Below are 17,538 nucleotides of genomic sequence, written 5' to 3' on the forward strand. Positions count from 1 at the left end.
GTGGTTTCAAGTGTCCTTTCAGCCTGAATGATTCTTTTTTAAAACCTTTTTGGCAGAGCAGATCTTCTAGCAACAAACAATCTCCATTCCTCTTTTTAAAAATCCTGGGAATGTCCTAATTTTATATGCATTTATGAAGGAGAGTTTAGCTGAATTCTCAATGAACAGTATTTTTATTTCAACACTTTGGACATGCTACCCACTGTCTTCTGACATCCATAGTTTTGTATGAGAAGTCAGATGTTAATCTTATTGAAGATCCCAGATAATTGATGTAAATTTTCTCTTAATGTTTTCAAGGAAAAAAAAAAAAAAAAGTCTTTGATTTACATCATTTGACTCTGACTATTCTAGCTGTGGACCTTCTGAATTTGTTCTATGTGGAGTCTATAGATCTTGGATGTGTAGATTAATATGTTATAAATTTTGAAATTTTCCAGTCTTTTTGCCAATATGTCTCTCTCATCTCCTCTGAGACTTCTGTTTATTTTGGTACACTTAATGGCATCCCATAATTCTCTGAGTTTCTGCTCATTTTCTTTTTTCATTTCCAAATCCAATCATTTCAAAGATTGGATTATCTCCATTGACCTATCTTCAAGTTTGTCAATTCACTCTTTTGCCAGCACAAATTCAGTGTTGAGACTCTCATATTTTTGTTATTGGTCTTTTTAAGTTCACAATTTATATCTGTGTTTTTAAAGCAAATATAAATTTGATATACTTTATCGATATTATCTTTTTGGTAAGATGTAAACATTTTTATTTAGTTCTTTTATATATATAATTTCTATTTTTAAAAATACATTTTTTGAAAAATATGGAATGCCTTGCAAATTTGTGTTGCATCCTTTTACAGGGGCCATGCTACTCTTCTCTGTATCATTCCTATGTTAGTATAAGTGATCACTGATTTTTTTATTTTGTAAGGCATTGTCTTTACATTTCTTGAGTGCCTTACATACGGTCTTGTTAATTCTTTGAACTTATCTACAATAATTTATTTAAGACATTGTCTTCTAAGATCAAAATCTGGGACTCCTCAGGGACATTTTCTGTTGGCTGTACATGTGTCATGCTTTCCTGTTTCTTTGCATGTTTCATTTTTTAAAATTGAAAATATTATATATTGTAGCCCTTCTGGTATCAGTCCTTAACCCTCAAGATTTGTTGTTCTTGCTTAGATTTTTAAAATTTTTATTGTTGCTGTTTTTCTTGCTTCTGCTTGTTTAGTGACCTTCCTGAACTAATCCTGTAGATTCTGTATTCCTTTCAGTGTGCAGTCACTAAACACTGTACTATACAGGTTGAGTAGTCCTAATTAAAAAAATCTGAAATCTGAAATGCTCCCAAGTCTGAAACTTTTTGAGTGTGTTGAAATTATGCAAAAAGAAAACGCTGATTGGAGTATTTCAGATTTCTGGACTGGAAGTGAACTGGTATAGATAGTGCAAATATTTATAAATACTTCCAAAGTCAACATCCATAACACTTTTTGTCCCAAGCATTTCAGATATGAGATACACAACCTATCTCTGTGTGTGTGTGTGTATACATATGTGTATACACACACACACACACACACACACACACACATTTTCTTGTTTTTAAGTTTGCCTTTCTAGGGGTCACATCTAGGTCAGTATAATTTAGTGGTCAGCCAATGGTCCATCAGAAGATTTTCTTAAATGCCTTTCTTGTGTAACTACCAGCTTTCAAAGGGTGATAAAGCACATCCAAACTTCAGGCAGTTTTTAACACTTCTTTAGCTTTTACTTCTTGCTTCTGCAGAGTTCTGCTCATTCACATCTGCAAGGTCAGTCAAATGTCCTTTCCCATGTCTTCCCTGGACTTAGGCATAGCCTTTCTGTTAGATCCCCATGAATGTGTTGCAGCATTTCAGAGTTTTTCTGTGGTCAACTGATTCTCTGGGATTTTTTAAATCCTTATCCAACTTGTTTTCTCCAACTCAACCACAGCCTTCAGTAGCTGTGATGCTGCCAGGAAATTGCTGTTGTTTTGGTAATGCCATGGGGTTGGGGCCCCTCTTTTCCATACTGAGCTGAGCTCTGAATCAAATTAATTGGCCATAGCACCCAGGGAATAGAGGTTTTACAGGAGCTGTGATTTCTGAGAAAACATTCACTGTTCTGTGGGAATAGTGTTTTTTAAATTTTTATTTTTATTTTTTATTATAGTTTAAGTTCTAGGGCACATGTACACAATGTGCAGGTTTGTTACATAGGTATACATGTGCCATGTGGGTTTGCTGCACCCATTAACTTGTCAGTTACATTAGGTATTTCTCTTAATGCTGTCCCTCCCCACTCCCCCACTCCAAAACAGGCCCACATATGTGATGTTCCCTGCCCTGTGTCCAAGTGTTCTCATTGTTCAGTTCCCACCTATGAGTGAGAACATGCGGTGTTTGGTTTTCTGTCCTTGTGACAGTTTGCTGAGAATGATGGTTTCCAGCTTCATTCATGTCCCTGCAAAGGGCATGAACTCATCCTTTTTCATGGCTGCATAGTATTCCATGGTGTATATGTGCCACATTCTCTTAATCCAGTCTATCACTGATGGACATTTGGGTTGCTTCTAAGTTTTTGCTATTATGATTAGTGCCACAATAAACATACATGTGCATGTGTCTTTATAGTAGCATGATTTATAATCCTTTGGGTATACACCCAGTAATGGGATCGCTGGGTCAGGTCAAATGGTACTTCTAGTTCTAGATCCTTGAGGAATTGCCACACTATCTTCCACAATAGTTGAACTAATTTACACTCCCACCAACAGTGTAAAAGCATTCCTATTTCTCCATATCCTCTCCAGCACCTGTTGTTTCCTGACTTTTTAATGATCGCCTTTCTAACTGGTATGAGATGGTATCTCATAAGAGTGTTTTTTTTAACAGAGCTTGAAAGAGGTCTGACCTCTTTGGAGCTCTGACTTTTGGCTGCCATGTTACTGATCTGGTGAGAGAGGGGAAATTGGACTAGCCCCAAATAAAAAATGTTACAGATCATGCTCCCTTACAGAGGTTCAGTAGCTTCTTTTGGATAGATGTTCAGTTGGCTCTGTGGCTTTAATTTTCAAAGTGATGAAATGGTTGATTTTAGTTGTTTTGCCCACATTGTCATAGTTTTAGTGGAAAAGCAAGTTTACAGAGGTCCTTACTGCCCCATTCCAGAAGTCTATTCGCATTTCTTCTTTTTTAAGAAAAAAGAAGTACAAAGTACCTTTACTTTCTCAAAGTACTGTTTACTTTCTCATCTCTGTTAGCTTCTCTTCTACTTGTTCATTACCTATCCTATTTTTATCTGCATTTTCAAGTAAAATTTTTATTTGTCATGCTCCATTTTAAAGTTTCTTAGTAACCCCCCTCTTCCAGGTAAAATATGCATTTGTAAAGGTAAAAGGGATATGAATATTATTACGTAGTTTTTATTTATATGCTCGCATTTCACATATGAGTTTTAGTTGATTTCTATTATTACTTTTTGTTATTGCTTTTCTCAATGTTCTCATCTTTCAAATGTGACTTGCTTCTACATTTAGTTTATGAAAAATAATTAAATTCCATGAGATTATTCCCTTGCTAGTCTTAGTAATTCTGAATTCCAGATGGAATAAGAGTTACATCGATTACATTTTAACAAATATATTTATATACATTCTCTAATATGAGATAGGATATCTCAATTTTATTGCAGTAAATTTATGGCAATAGATTTACATTTCTATCCTTTATTTACATTATATCCTTTGCATAAAATCAGTTGGTGAATCATGGCTTAAAAATACATCTTCAATTAGTTATGCAGCAATAATGTCCCCAATATGTATTATCATTTACAATTATAATTTGCTAGATGATACAGATGAGATGTAGCAGTGAGTAACATAATTACCTTTTAAATGCTGTAGCAGGTATGCTGTGGTCATTAATTATCAACTTGACTATTATTGGTGGCAATTAATCTTTGCTCTAATAATTATTGCTGATGAATGTACATGTTTTGTCCCCATTACCTTTTACCATGACGTGAAGATGATAGAAGTGATCACTAAACTACAGACTGTCTAAAACAGAGTTAAATAATTTGATATAGTAAAAGTGTCCTTGAGCTCAGATACATTTTCATTAAGCCATGGAACTGCAAAAGGCATTTGAACTAATGACGTTTTTCAGATATTAAGGTTATCTCGTTTCCCACCCTCCCTTGCAGATTTGTTTCTTTGTATTTCATATATGATGGTGCAAAGCTTCTGGGCTGCCTTAAATAGAGGCGTTATTAAGAAGTGTGCTTCTGTAAATGAGAGGGTATATGTAATTTTAGCATTCAGAAAAAGGAGTAGAAAAAAAGTCATACAATGCTGAATCTTAAAAGTTCTTCATAGTAGTTACCAAATTTCATGCAGATGTTCTTCAGCTTACGAGAGGGTTGTGTCCTGATAAACTCAAGTTGAAATATCTCAATATCTCAAGTTGAAAAGACATTTAATACATCTAACCCAGCAAATGTCATAGTTTAGCCTAGTGTACCTTAAAAGTATGCAGAACACTTATATTAGCCTACAGTGAGGAAAACCAATCTAACACAGCATATTTTACAATAACATGTTGAACATCTCATGTAATTTATTAAGTATTGTACTGAAAGTGAAAAACAGAATGCTTGAATGGATACTCCAAGTACACTTCCAACTGAATGCATATAGCTTTTATAACATCGTAAAATTAAAAAATTGTAAGTTGAACCATTGTAAGTCATGGATCATCTGTGTTTACAAATGCCTGTGACCAATAAAACATGTATAAGAAGAAGGGTAGAACTTGTATTTTTTGTGTTCCCAGCAAAAGAATAGTGCCTGGTACCCAGCAGATACTCAAGAAATATTTGCAGAATGCATAATTAAATAGTGAGGTGAGCTAATATCCTGTAACAATGAGAAGGTGATTTAAGCTAGTCATTGGGTAATTGTTAATTTTCATCAAAGAGATCATTCCATAAGCTTTCACAAAAATAACCTCTATTCTAACATTTACCATTCAAAAACACTCTGAGAAATATATTGACAATGATTGAATGAGAAAAAAAATAAATGTGAGACTCTTGATACCGATTTTGAACAAAATTTGCTGCATCTTGGAGCAATAGAGGCTTACACTTGCTATGAGTTTATCAGAAACATTGTCATTAGAACAAATCTAAATGAACTCCTATTTTAAGAAGTGTAAACCAGTCCAGTTTATGCAGAAATGTATTATCATAGCAATTATATTAAATGATTGGTCTAAAGTATTTTTAAAAGCAGATATTTGTGTCATTTTATGCAATTATTTTGGGGAAACATTTAAAATATATTTTATGGTTCAAAATGCGTTTCCAGTATTTTAATCTTAATATATGATGTTGTGACTATGGGAAACAAGGTTTAACTTGAGGTTTACTGATTTATGACTACCATCCAAGAAATAATAAAATAATTAGATAATATATTGGTTCCTTTGAAAGAGAAAGTATGGGTGGTGAATGGTATATTCATAGAAACAATACAGGAGGAATATATAGGCAGTGGTTTATCTAAACAAAGAATGGTTGTAGTCACCTGTAGGTTTTCTTATGATCAATATGAACCTGGGAAATGGCACTACTTAAACTAAATATAGAATAAGGTGGTGGAAAGCCCTGTGGTTAAGAGGAGGAATTCCAGGGTCAGGAGACCCTGGGTTGGAGGTTCATCTGTCTATTTAGTATGAATTTTCACACAAGTTATTCAATTATTCTGAACCTAGTTTCATAATCTTTGAAACACTGGTTACGAAAATAAGATCGTGTCATGGTATTATGGGAATTTCATGTAGGTAATGCTTTTATTATGGTTATATAGTAGTAGCTGTATCAAAAGGTTGTTGAGAGGATTAAGTACAGGAAAACTATTTGGTGTACTTAGCAACATCTAAATAAATACTATGTATTATTTTTATTATTGCTATTACAAAATATGCACAATTCAAATACTACAGAAACATTTTTAAATTACATGTAAATACAGATAACTTTTAGACAAAACTATTTTCAAAATCAACAATATCACATTTATTGAATAATTGGTCTCAAATAATCCATCAGTAAGCCTGCAGAATAACATTTTTTTGTTTTCTGAAATATTCTCTTTAAGCCTAATTGATATTCTGTTCTCTAATGTGAGGAAGTACGTAAGCAGAAGGATGATTCATAGCCAGTCACTTTACTCCTCCAGGTCATTCTAGAGAGAATTGCAATGTGGATTTCACATTGCATCACTGGTATGGGTGGCTTATTTTGTCTTTCTGTAAATAGACTCATGCTGGAAACTTATTCCAATTGTTATGTCCTTCAACATTTGACCAAGCATACCTTCTCAGATTGGTCTAAACTCTATAGTGGTAACAAAATTAAAACATTTTATAATCTAGTACAGCCCACTCAGAAATCATGCTCTTCTTTTTATCTCTGGTGAATAAAACCTCATGACTTGGTAAGTATTAAAGATTTATCTATTTATTAACATTTTACTCACAAGGATAAAACTCTTGAAATATTACAACTCATTTTCAAGAATGTCCTTGGGATGGAAAGCAGATATATTTTTTGTCACATTACATTTTCAGATCATGTAGGTCACTGTCATAAAGCAGTCACTAGAAAAGTTAAATGAAACCGCATTATGCAATAGATATTTTCATATTTTAGATACATATACATTTATATAATACTTGACGGTAAATTTTGATGGTAGGGCTAAGGACTCTGTGGAGAGATTTCTAAGCTCTTCAGAAGGTAAACAATTTTCGGAATGGAAAGAATTGTGTTTTTCATTGAATGGTGGCAAAATTTTTATGTCTACCTTTATTAAGAAAATATTTATTTATTTTGGTTAACAATTAAGTGAAAAATATGTTAGAGGGTCTTGCCATTCCATTTTCTCTGACTCTGGAATGCATTATGCATAGAATAGAATGATTGTGGGGGGTAAGGGGGTAGGATGTCAGTGTATCAGATAGGGAAAAATATCAGTTTTTCGTCCATTGGCTCCAGAATATTTGCTAGCAGTCCTCAATTGCTATTGTGAGGAGTGTATTAGGTGCTAGTGTGGATTTTAGCATGGTGGTTAAGACTGTAGGATTGGAATTGGCCAAGACTGAATCGTATCAAAGTTCCATTACTTAATAATCTTTTTCCTTAGTTAGCTTATCTGTAAAAAGGATGTAACAATAATGTGTTACTGGATGGTTGTATGGAAGAAACAGGATCGTTTAACACAACACCTAGGAAATACAAGCACTTATTAAAAAAAAAGCTATTATTTCCCCTCACGTTACAACATTCCTTCAATAAACTGTATGATTCTCTAAAAATTAATTTATCTATTTCTCTTTTTTTTTTAATTTATTTTTCAGGCTGGGCCACTTATTGCCTAGAAGAGTAAATTATGTGAGCATAGTTCCTATTCCTGAATTAATCCTTTTTATTTATTATACTTTAGATATGGTGGGTTTCTTTTCTTAGTTCATGATTAAGTCATTCAGTCAGTCAGTTCACACTGAACACACCCTCTGTGCCAGTTGTTTCTTTATGCCAGTAGGAGCTGGGATAAAAAAACATAAAAGTTACATAGGTACCCTGGCTTCAAAGAGCTTGCAGTTTAGTGATAAAGATAGACCTGCAAACAGGCAACTGCCTTTCCATATGATTAGTGCTCTATGGGGGGAGTCCATGGTGCCACAGGAGCCTATAGTTGGTGTTGGAGACGTGATGTTTAAACACAGACCTGAAGGTTGAGTAGTAGCAAGCCAATCAAAATGTGAGGAGGAAAATAATCCACCTAGAAGAAATAGAATGTGCAGAAACCTGTAATGAAGAGTGAATATGGCATATTCAAGAATCTGAAATAAAGTATTTTTGGTTTTGGTAAGAATGCAGAGGGAAATTTCAAAGGTAACAAGCAATTACACAGAAGAAATAAACAAAGGCAAGATCATGAATGGATTTTTACAACATTTTGATTAACTTTTATTAAAAAAAGAAGCTACTGAAAGATATCAAGTAGGGTAAGAAATGATGGCTACTTGTTTAGGAAATATAATTTGGGGGCGGAGGAAACTAAGGGACAGAGGTCAAAACCAAAGACAAGAGAATAACATAGGAGGCTCCTATAGTAGTTGAGGTAGAAAAGCATGGATGTATAGGCTAAACTCATGCCAGAAAGTATTGCAAGAAGCAAATGGACTTGCTAGATGTCTAGAAAGTTTACTCATCAAAACTTTGCAAAAATTTGGATGATGTCTGTGGTAGCAATATTAACAGTTAATACTTATATGGAACTTACTATGTTCCCATACTCATCTAAGTGTTTTGCTTATATTAAAAGCCATTTAATACTCCCAGAAAATGTCTCAGTTAGATAGTATTATAATTTCCATTTTAGATGAGCAAACTGAGCAACGAACGTTTAAGTAACTTGTCCAAATTCACATAACTAGTGGGTGGGAAAGCCAGGGTTTCAACCCAGGCACTCTGGCTCCGAAATGCAAGCTATTTAGTATGAGGCTACTCTGCTGATCCAAATGACAGTTACTGATTTAGTATTCATGTTCAAAGCATTGTGTCAAGTGCACTACAGTCATTAGTTTGTTTAAATGGTGGCAAATTGGTGAAGGTGAGGAAAGATACAATTATTTTTCTTGCTTAGTTACAAAGATAGGGATCCCAGCAGACAAGCACAAGTTGAAAATGATTAATTGAATTTTAGTCAAGCTTATTTTGGGATGCCTCTGAGATATCCAAACAGAGGTGTCCAGTAGGCAGTTGAATGTACATGACTAAAAGACTAGAGAGTTATTTGTCCTGGAGATAAAAACTTCTGAATTTACCAGCATATGGATGTTAGCTAGGGGCATACAAATGTTCAGACAGAGAATATTACAGAAGAGGAGGCTTGGAGGACACAGGAAAAAGATCAACTTCAGTGTCAGGACAGAGAAAGATGACCAGAAAGCAGGATAAGGAATGGTTAAAGAGTTGGGGGAAAAATAGAAAATGTGAAGTTACTCAAGTCAAGATAACAAAACTTTTCAAGAATGACAGAGTGGCCAAATTAACAATGTAAAATACTACAAAATGTCTAAGAAACTTAAGGACTGAAAAATGCCTATTCGATATAATAATATAGAAGTCATTGGTGATCTTAGTATAGGAAGTTTTAGTTGGTTAGTGGAGGCAGAAGCCAGATTTCAGTAAGTTAAGAAGTGAGTGCAAGATGAGGAAGTGGTGATAGAAAATCTAGACAAGGGATTCAAGGACTTCAACTATAATTTGTAAAGAAGAGTTAGGCGGTAATTGAATGGTGGGTGAGTACATGTGAAGAGAATTTATAGATTGGTAGAACAGTAAATAGTCCAGAAATAAAGCCACACTTGTGTAGTCAATTGATTGTACCAACAAAATTCAATGGGGAAAAGTAGCTTATTCAAGAAATGGTATTGAACAAACTGGGCAAATGTGTGAAAATAAATCTTGATTCCTGATTTAGACCACATGTAGAAATTAACTAGAGATGGAATATAGATCTGAAGAACAATTAAAGGATAAAGAATCTAGAAAAAACATGATTTGGGGTAGGAAAATATTTACTCAACACGTTACAAACTAATAATTAGAAAATAAAAATATAGTATATAACTTATTAAAGTTCATGTGTTCTGCTCATCAAGACACTTAACTGAATGGGCAGTCTTGCAGAAAACATATGCAAAATATATACACATTCATTATAAAGAACTTATATCAAGAATATATAATTACAAAACTCAATAAAATGACAACCCAAGAAAATGGGTAAAATTTTGAACAGACACTTTACACAAGAAAATATATAAATAGCCAACACACAAAACATTAGTCAAAATCATTAGTTATGAGAGAAATGCAAATTTAAACCATGAGATTATTCTTCATACACAGTAAAATGACTAAAATTAAACAGATTGGTGATAACAAATGTTGAGGATACAAAGTAACCAAAAATCACATAACTTGCTAGTGGGTATATAAAATTCTCCATCATTGTAGAAAAAATTTGTCAATTGCTTACAAAAATAAAAACATGTACCTAGACTTTGGCTGAGTAATTTCACTTGTATGCATTTACCTAAAAGACATGAAAAGACTTGTATAAGAATGTTAATAGTAGCTTTATTTATAATAGCTTGAATTTCGAAATCATCTGAATTTCCCTCAACATATGATTAAATAAAAGTACTATATTCACACAATGCAATAATTTTCAGCAAAATAATAAAAATATACAAAAGAAATATTGATAGTGACAAAAATATGTATAAATCTCAGAGCCATCATGCTGTGCTAAAGAAGCCAGGCATAAAAGTGTACGTATGTGTGATTTTATTGATACGAAATTCTATATTAGGTTTAGCTAATTGATATTTTTGTAAAAATCAGAAAGTGGGTTGGCTTTGGGTGGCAAGAATACCTGGAAAATGGGAATGAGTAACTTTTCTGGCTAATGGAAATGTTCTATATCTCCAAGTGTGAATTATAATAAGTGGATGCATACAATTGAACTCATGAAATTGTACACTTTTGATTTACACACACTTTCTTGTATATAAATTTTACTTTAAAAATGCCCTTAATATTGAATCCTAGTTGGTAGGTTTACTTTTTGCAGTAATAGAAGATGACAGTTCTGTGTATTCCAGGCTTGAACAAATGAGTAAATAGATTGAGGAATATGGAGATAAGGTCTTCCATTATGGAGGGGAGGAGATATTAATAAGGAATAAGCATATTATAATGTTATATATAGAGTGGTATATGGAATTAGAGATTTATGAACTCATTTTTAAATATATATAAATATAGATATGAACATATATAATTTGATACATAAATGTAATACTTATACATAACTATGTATATAAATATTCATATTTTCCTGGCTCTGTTTGCTGAAAGGCCTGAGAAATCATGACGCAGCAGTAACTATGAGTCCACTTAGTACCTGGATCTTGGTTTCTAAATATTGCCATTCATCAAAAAGTACCAGGACCTCTTAAAGGAAAGCCTGCTTCCAAAGCTGGGGCAGGGAAAAGTACAAGATGAGCTAGGAATATCTCATTGTATGAGGAAATAAAAGAAAGTTCTTAAAGAATGACATAAATACTCAAAAGGACACAAGATTTAACTTGAGAGGAATTTCTCTTAGGCAAATCCAGGAAAATTTGACACCAAAAATGATGACAGAAATTGATTATAGCCCATTGAATAAAGTAAAAATCTATAAGTTGACATTGTTATATATGAACGAATGCATGCATGAATCACTGAACAGTAAATTAATAAATTTAAAAACAGAAAACCTTTATTTATAGAATTTCAACTAATACAAGGAAAAGAGAAGACTTCCCACAAAATTCTAAAAGAGCAATTTGTCTCACATAAAACGAGGAACACCACTTACATCCTATGAGTGAGAAAGAGAAAAGAGTATGCAGATATGGGAATGTTTTATATTTGTAGGTGAGAAAGAAAAATATTCGATTTTTCTTTTTGGTGGTGATGGTGTTTTCTGTCAAGTATGATGTCTGAAATGGCTGTCCAGAAAATGGGCTTGATATCAAATTAGAAAATATGGAAGGACCTTGAGGAGCCTATTGATATTGGAAATAAATAATTTATAATCATCCAAACTGGCAATCAGGGTTACTCTTTCATTTTAATTTTATCAGCATTCTGTTCTATCCCTACCTATAAAATTGTATGGTGAGGAATAAATGCCATTTTTCTTTGAAAACTCATTTATAGAACATTCTTCTCACTTTATGGTTTCACATGCTTATAAACTGCAATTTTCTCTTAGCAATATCCAAGTGAGACAGAGCTAAAAGTAGGGCCAGCATTAACTCCTTGCTGAATCTAAAATTAAATAGCTTTTAATCCTTCACTTTGGAGGGCAGAAGTCCCTTCTTTTGTTAATTAAAATTTTTATTGAGGTAACTGCAGAGTCACATGCAATTCTAAGAAATAATATAGAAAGATCCCCTGTATACTTTACTCAGCTTTAGTCAATAGTAACATTTTATACAACTGTAATATAATATCAGAGACAGGATGATGACATCAATATAATCTACCAATCTTACTCATTTCCATCATTTTATATGTACTCATTTATGTTCATGTATTTACTTTGACACAAAGTTATTAGATATATAGGTCTGTTTATGCACTAACACAGTTCAGGTACTGAAGGTTTCCAACTTCTCAAGTATCTCTTGCATTGTTCTTTTATGACCGTTTTTATTCCTCTCCCACTGATCATACCTTCCATTTGTAACCCCTAGTTGCCACTAATCTATCCTCAATCTTCTAAAATTGTTATTTCCAATGTTTTATAATGGAATTGTACAATATGTAACTTTTTGAGGCTGTTTTTTAAATTTAATTCAATTCCCTGAGGATTCATCCAAGTTAAATGAATCAAAAGTTTGTTCCTTTTTAACACTAAGTATGTTCTATGGTATGTATGTACCAGAATTTATCTTTTGAAGGACAATTTGAACTGATTCCGGTTTTGGGCTTCTACAAATAAAGCTGTCGTGAACATTCATGCACAAGTTTTGGCAAAAACAATGTTCATTTCCCTGGCAAAACGACCAATAATAAATTTGCTGAGTATCAGTGTATTAGCTAGGGCCGCATAGCAAACAACAGAAATTTATTTTCTCACAGTTCTGGAGGAAAGAAATCCAAGATCATAGTGCTAGCAGGATTGGATTCTTCTGAGGCCTCTCTCTCTCGCTTGCAGATGATCATCCTTTTGCTGTGTCTGCATGAGGCCTTTTGCCTGTGCATACAAACCCCTGGTGTCTCTTATAAGGAGGCTAGTTATCTTGGATTAGGGCCCCACCCATATGAGCTCATTTAACCTTAATTGCCTCTTTTAAGGACCTGTCTCCAAATACAGTCACAGTGGGGGTTAGAACTTCAATATATGAATTTTGGGGGGCATATAACTCCACCTATAACATATAATTATGGGGTGTTACTTTTATAAGAAACTGCCAAAACTATTTTCCAGTATGTCTATGCAATTTTGCATTCTCACTAGTATTCTACAAGTGATTCAGTTTCTCTGCATCCAAACATCCTTGGTATTGTCACTATTTTTAATTTTACCTAATTTGCAATCTCAAGTTGTATTTTACTAATGGGAAATATGTCTATGCTTAACACCTTCTCATGTGTTTATTTATCATCTGTGTGTCATCTTCAGTAAAATGTCTGTTCACTTCATTTGCCTATTTTCTAATTGGATTGTTGAATTTTTATTGCTCAGTTTTTAGAGTTCTTTATATATTCGAGATACCAGGCATTTGTTGAATACGTACTTTCCAAATATTTTCTCCTAGTCTGTAGCTTGTCTTTTGATCCTTTTAATAGATTTTTTTTTTTTTGTACAAAGAAAAAGTATTTAATTTTAATGTGGTCTAATTTGTCATTTTTTTCCTTGTATAGGTTTTGGAATCAATTTAAAAACTCTGCTGAGAGCTAGATTCCAATGATTTTCTATTTTTTCCAAAAGTTTCATAGTTTTATATTTTACATTCAAGTCCATAATCTATTTTGAGTTAATTATTTTCATATGGTATAAGATTAGGTCAAAGCTTAATTTTTTGCCTATTGATATTGAATTGCTCCAGTGCCATTTGTTGCAAAGGCTATTTTTTTTTTTCTGCATTGAATCACTTTGTGTCTTTGTCAGAATTCAGTTGGTATATCTGTGTGGGTCTATTTCTGAGTTCCACATTTTGTTTCATTGGTCTATTACGGAAGCCCTCAATCATACTATGTATCTTGATTCTTGGAGCTATGTAGCAAGCTTTCCATTTCAGGCACAGTAATTTTTCCCACTTTAATTTTCTTGGTCAAGATTGTTTTAGTTATTCTAGAGCCTGTGGCTTTCCACATAATTTAAAAAATAAGCTCATCTATATCTTTGAAACTTCTTCCTGATTTTTTTTACAGGAATTACATTAAACTTACAGATCAGAGAGAACTCATATTTTTACTGTGATGAATCATCCAATCCATGAGCACAGTATGTCTGCCAATTTAGATTTTTAAAATTTATTTCATAATTTTGTAATTTTCAACATATGTAATTACATATTTTGATAAGCATATACCTAATTCATTTTTTGAGTAGCTGTCAATGTTACTGTGTTTTTAATTTTGTTGTATCTTCATTGTCAGTATGTGACTTTTTTGTGTGTGTTGATCTTTTATCTTACCTCCTTGATGAACTCACTTATTAGTTCTAGTACTACATTTTTACATTCCTTGCTATTTTCCATACACTTAAGGAAGTCATCGGTAAATAGAGATAGTTCTATTTCTTTGTTTCTGATCTCTATGACTTTTTTCTCTTTATTGCAGTGGCTAGATTCCTTGGTATTTTCTATATATTTTAGGGTGTGTGGTATTTTTAGTATATTCTATGCATCTAGTCATCTGTAAATAGATATATTTGTAGTTGTTTCCAATCTGTTTTATTTTTCTCTTTATTGCAGTGGCTAGATTCCTTGGTATGTTCAATGCATTGTAGGTTTCCTTTGCATTTTTACAATCCTTGTTATTTTCGATGCATACAAGCAAGTCATCTGTAAATAGAGACAGTTCTATTTTTATTGTTTCTAATCTGTATATTTTTCTTTATTGTAGTGGCTAGAATTTCCAGCAACATATTGAATAAGAGTGGTGAGAGCAGACATCCTTGCTTTGCACCCTATCTTAGGGAGAAAGCATCTAACCTTTCACCATTGGATATGATGTCATCTGTAGATATTTTGCAAATGGCTTTTATTAAACTCAAGTAATTCTCATCTATTCCTAACTTGCTGAGAGTGTTTTATTATGCATAGCTGTTGGATTTTCTCAAATGCTTTTCTGCATCAAATGATATATGTTTTTCCTTCCTTAGCTTATTGATATGATGAATTACATTGATTTTTTAAAGTTGTAACAGCCTGGCACAAGGGAAAAAAAACACTTGGCATGTAATTCTTTTTATACATGAATGGATTAAATTTGCTAATGTTTTGTTTCAGATTTTTGTACTTACATTCATGAGAGATGTTGGTCTGTATATTTCCCTGTTTTTGTTGTCCTTTCTGGTTTTGTCATCAGGGTAATATTTGCTCATGGAGTGAGTTGGAAAACATTCTCTACCACTCTATGTTCTTTTTTTTTTTTTTTTTTTTTTTTTTTTTTTTTTTGAGACGGAGTCTTGCTCTGCCACCCAGGCTGGAGTGCAGTGGCCGGATCTCAGCTCACTGCAAGCTCTGCCTCCCGGGTTTACGCCATTCTCCTGCCTCAGCCTCCCGAGTAGCTGGGACTACAGGCGCCCGCCTCGTCGCCCGGCTAGTTTTTTGTATTTTTAAGTAGAGACAGGGTTTCACCGTATTAGCCAGGATGGTCTCGATTTCCTGACCTCGTGATCCGCCCGTCTCGGCCTCCCAAAGTGCTGGGATTACAGGCTTGAGCCACCGCGCCCGGCCCACTCTATGTTCTTGAAGAGATTATACACAATCAGTTTTAATTCATTTTGGATATTTGGTATAATTCTGCACTAAAACCATCTACTCCTGAAGATTTCTTTAGTAGGAACTTTTAAATTACCAGTTTTAAATTACTTTAACAATTATACACCTATCGACATTATGCACTTCATTTTTGTTGAATTGTAATAGTTGATAGTTTTGAAATAATTATTCCATTATTTTTAAATTGTTAAATTTGTGAGCAAAAGTCATTTGTAGTATTTCTTCATTATGACTTTAATGGCTATAGGATCTGTAGTAATATCTTCTATTTCATTCTTGATTTTGATGATTTGTGTCTTTTTTTGTATATGATGCTAGAGATTTATTGATTTAACTGATTTTTAAAAACCCTCAGCTTTTTCCTAATGATTTTCTCTGGTTTTTTCTATTTTCAATTTCACTGATTTTTGCTCTTTGTTTCCTTCATTTCTTTGGGTTTTTCTCTTTCTCTAGTTTCTTAAGGTAGAAAATTAAATGACTGATTTGAGATCTTTCCTCATTCTAATATAAACCTTTTGAGCTATACATTTTCCTCTATGCCCTGCATTAGCTACACCTCACATATTTTGGTAGATTGTGTTTTTGTTTTCATTTACCTGCATATTTTTAATATCCATGGACACTCTTTATTCATGTATTATTTAGAAGTGATTTTTCATGTGTCTACAGATTTTCCTGTTTTCCTTTTTCTATTGTTTTCTAATTTTATTCCATTATAGTCAGAGAATATACTATGCATGATTACGCTTTAACATTCTTTGAATTTGTTGAAGTTTATTTTATGTTCCAGGATATGGCCTGTCTTGGTAACTTTTCCATGGGTGCATGAAAAAATATATATTGTGCTATTGTTAGGTGACATGTTTTGTATTTGTGAATTAGATCCTGCTGACTGATGTTGTTCAGATCTTCTATTTTGTCACTGTAAATAGTAATTTTATCCATTGCTGAGAGGAAGATGTAGAAGTCCTTGACCATAATTGTGAATTTGTTTCTCCTTTCAATTATATCAGCTTGTACTTCCTGTGTTTTCAGGCTCTGTTGTTTGATGCATGCACTGTTAGAATCACTATGTCTTTCTAAAGATAATGATTGTTATTTATCTCTAATAATTTTCTTTGCTCTAAATTCTACTTTATCAGATACTAACATAGCCATTACTGTTTTTCTTTGATTAATGTTTGCATCACATATAATTTTCTATCCTCCTACTTTCAACTTAACGTCTGTCAAATTTGAAGTGTTTCTATGAGCTATAGTTGGATGTTTTCATATCCATGTTGCCCATCTGTGTTTAGAGTGGTATACTTAAGCCATTAACATTTAAGGTAACTATTAACATGATGTTGCTTAAAACTGCACTGCCACTTAATTTGCTTTCTATTTGTTTCCCCTGTTTCTCATTCCTCTTCCTGTTTCTCTTTTCTTGCCTTCTATTGGTTACCTGAATATTTTTTAACATTTCATATAGCTTTATTTATTGTGTAATTTAGTGCATCTCTTTGTGGAGTTTTCATCGAGTTGTTCTATAGATATATCTGTATCTATCTATCTAAAATCTGTTATCATTTGAATTTGTGTTTTTGTATAGTGTCTCTTCTAGTTTCTTTCAAAATTTTTCTTTGCCTTTACTTTTTGAAGGTTTAATTATGATGTGTCTTGACATGGATTTCTTTGAGTTTATTTTGTCTGAATCATTCAGTTTCTTAGACCTGTAGGTTTGTATCTTTTGTCAAATTTGGAAAGTTTTCAGTTATGTTTTCAAACATTCCTTCAGACTCACCCTTTCTCTTCTGAGACTGATGATACAAAGTTGGATCTTTTATTATGGTTCTAGAGGCTCCTCAGTCTCTGCTGAA

At 33.1% G+C, this 17,538-nt stretch overlaps 1 pseudogene; it reads right to left on the reverse strand.

Annotated features, from left to right (window-relative positions):
* Positions 1-814: 814 nt before the first annotated feature.
* Positions 815-910, reverse strand: LOC117086449 (annotated as a pseudogene).
* Positions 911-17,538: the final 16,628 nt, after the last annotated feature.

The sequence above is a fragment of the Trachypithecus francoisi genome, unplaced genomic scaffold (assembly GCF_009764315.1).
Source record: "Trachypithecus francoisi isolate TF-2019V2 unplaced genomic scaffold, Tfra_2.0 Lachesis_group1, whole genome shotgun sequence".
In the NCBI taxonomy this organism is placed as follows: domain Eukaryota; kingdom Metazoa; phylum Chordata; class Mammalia; order Primates; family Cercopithecidae; genus Trachypithecus; species Trachypithecus francoisi.